The sequence below is a fragment of the Triticum aestivum genome, chromosome 6B (assembly GCF_018294505.1).
Source record: "Triticum aestivum cultivar Chinese Spring chromosome 6B, IWGSC CS RefSeq v2.1, whole genome shotgun sequence".
NCBI classification, from domain to species: domain Eukaryota; kingdom Viridiplantae; phylum Streptophyta; class Magnoliopsida; order Poales; family Poaceae; genus Triticum; species Triticum aestivum.
Window position 1 is genome coordinate 350881113 of NC_057810.1, and position 3403 is coordinate 350884515.

Below are 3403 nucleotides of genomic sequence, written 5' to 3' on the forward strand. Positions count from 1 at the left end.
GGGTTGGCGTATTTCGAGATTAGGTTTTGTCACTCCGATCGTCGGAGAGGTATCTCTGGGCCCTCTCGGTAATGCACATCACTATAAGCCTTGCAAGCAATGTGGCTAATGAGTTAGTTGCGGGATGATGCATTATGTAACGAGTAAAGAGACTTGCCGGTAACGAGATTGAACTAGGTATTGGATACCGATGATCGAATCTCGGGCAAGTAACATACTGATGACAAAGGGAACAAAGTATGTTGTTATGCGGTTTGACCGATAAAGATCTTCGTAGAATATGTAGGAGCCAATATGGGCATCTAGGTTCCGCTATTGGTTATTGACCAAGAATAGTTCTAGGTCATGTCCAGGTTACGCTATCAAGTAATTCGGGTATTTTTTGGAGTACCGGAGAGTTACGGGAATTCGCCGGGGAGTATATGGGCCTTATTGGGCCATACGGGAATAGAGGAGAGAGGCCAAAAGGAAGGAGGCGTGCGCCCCCCCTCTGGTCCGAATTGGACAAGGGGCGCAGCCCCCCTTTCCTTCTTCCTCTCCCCCTCTTTCCCCTTCTCCTACTCCAACAAGGGAGGTGAAATCCTACTAGGACTAGGGAGTCCTAGTAGGACTCCACACTTGGCGCGCCCCCTCCTAGGGCCAGCCTCCTCCCCCCTTGCTCCTTTATATACGGGGGCAGAGGGGCACCCCATGACACACAAGTTGATCTACGGATCGTTCCTTAGCCGTGTGCGGTGCCCCCCTCCATCATATTCCACCTCGGTCATATCGTCGTGGAGTTTAGGCGAAGCCCTGCGTCGGTAGAGCATCATCATCGTCACCACGCCATCATGCTGACGGAACTCATCCCCGAAGCTTTGCTGGATCGGAGCCCAGGGATCGTCATCGAGCTGAACGTGTGCTGAACTCGGAGGTGCTGTACGTTCGGTGCTTGGATCGGTCGGATCGTGAAGACGTACGACTACATCAACCGCGTTGTGCTAACGCTTCCTCTTACGGTCTACGAGGGTACATGGACAACACTCTCCCCTCTTGTTGCTATGCCATCACCATGATCTTGCGTGTGCGTAGGAAAATTTTGAAATTACTACGTTCCCCAACAGTGGTATCCGAGCCTAGGTTTTATGCATAGATGTCATATGCACGAGTAGAACACAAGTGAGTTGTGGGCGATACAAGTCATACTGCTTACCAACATGTCATACTTTGGTTCGGCGGTATTGTGAGATGAAGCGGCCCGGCCCGACATTACGCGTACGCTTACGCGAGACTGGTTTCACCGTTACGAGCACTCGTGCTTAAAGGTGACTGGCGGGTGTCTTTCTCTCTCACTTTAGCTGAATCGAGTGTGGCTACGCCCGGTCCTTGCGAAGGTTAAAACAGCACTAACTTGATGAACTATCGTTGTGGTTTTGATGCGTAGGTAAGAACGGTTCTTGCTCAGCCCATAGCAGCCACGTAAAATTTGCAACAACAAAGTTGAGGACGTCTAATTTGTTTCTGCAGGGCATGTTGTGATGTGATATGGTCAAGACGTGATGAGATATAAGTTGTTGTATGAAATGATCATGTTTTGTTGAAGTTATCGGCAACTGGCAGAAGCCCTATGGTTGTCTCTTTGTTGCATAAGATGCAAGTGCCAAATAATTGCTTTACTTTATCACTATGCGATAGCAATAGTTGCAAGAGCAATAGTTGGCGAGACGACCATGTGACGACATATTGATATAGATCAAGATGATGAAGATCATGGTGTCATGCCGGTAACGATAGATATCATGACAGTACTTTGGAGATGGAGATCAAAGGCTCAAGATGATCATGGCCATATCATGTCACATATTTTGATTGCATATGATGTTTTTCTGTTATACATCTTATTCTGTTTTGTTTGACGGTAGCATTATAAGATGATCTCTCACTAATTATCAAGAAGTGTTCTCCCTGAGTATGCACCGTTGCGAAAGTTCTTCGTGCTGAGACACCACGTGATGATCGGGTGTGATAGGCTCTACGTTCAAATACAACGGGTGCAAAACAGTTGCACACGCGGAATACTCAGGTTAAACTTGACGAGCCTAGCATATACAGATATGGCCTCGGAACACGGAGACCGAAAGGTCGAGCGTGAATCATATAGTAGATATGATCAACATAGTGATGTTCACCGTTGAAACTACTCCATCTCACGTGATGATCGGACATGGTGTAGTTGATATGGATCACGTAATCACTTAGAGGATTAGAGGGATGTCTATCTAAGTGGGAGTTCTTTAGTAATATGATTAATTGAACTTAAATTTATCATGAACTTAGTCCTGGTAGTATTTTGCAAATTATGTTGTAGATCAATAGCTTGCGTTGTTGCTTTCCTATGTTTATTTTGATATGTTCCTAGAGAAAATTGTGTTGAAAGATGTTAGTAGCAATGATGCGGATTGGATCCGTGATCTGAGGTTTATCCTCATTGCTGCACAGAAGAATTATGTCCTTAATGCACCGCTAGGTGACAGACCTATTGCAGGAGCAGATGCAGATGTTATGAACGTTTGGCTAGCTCAATATGATGACTACTTGATAGTTTAGTGCACCATGCTTAACGGCTTAGAATCGGGACTTCAAAGATGTTTTGAACGTCATGGACCATATGAGACGTTCCAGGAGTTGAAGTTAATGTTTTAAGAAAATACCCAAGTTGAGAGATATGAAGTCTCCAACAAGTTCTATAGCTAAAAGATGGAGGAGAATCGCTCAACTAGTGAGCATGTGCTCAGATTGTCTGGGTACTACAATCGCTTGAATCAAGTGGGAGTTAATCTTCCAGATAAGATAGTGTTTGACAGAGTTCTCTAGTCACCACCACCAAGTTAGTAGAACTTTGTGATGAACTATAATGCAAGGGATGACGAAAACGATTCCCAAGCTCTTCGTGATGTTGAAATCAACGAAGGTAGAAATCAAGAAAGAGCATCAAGTGTTGATGATTGACAAGACCACTAATTTAAAGAAAAGGGCAAAGGGAAAGAAAGGGAACTTCAAGCAGAATGGCAAGCAAGTTGTCACTCCCGTGAAGAAGACCAAAGCTGGACCAACGCCTGAAACTGAGTGCTTACACTGCAAAGGAAATGGTCACTGGAAGCGGAAATGCCCTGAATATTTGGTGGATAAGAAGGATGGCAAAGTGAACAAGGGTATATTTGATATACAGGTTATTGATGTGTGCCTTACTAGTGTTTATAGTAGCCCCTGAGTATTTGATACTTGTTCGGTTACTAAGATTAGTAACTCAAAACAGGAGTTACAGAATAAACAGAGACTAGTTGAGGGGAAGTGATGATGTGTGTTGGAAATAGTTCCAAGATTGATATGATCATCATCACACACTCCCTATACTTTCGGGATT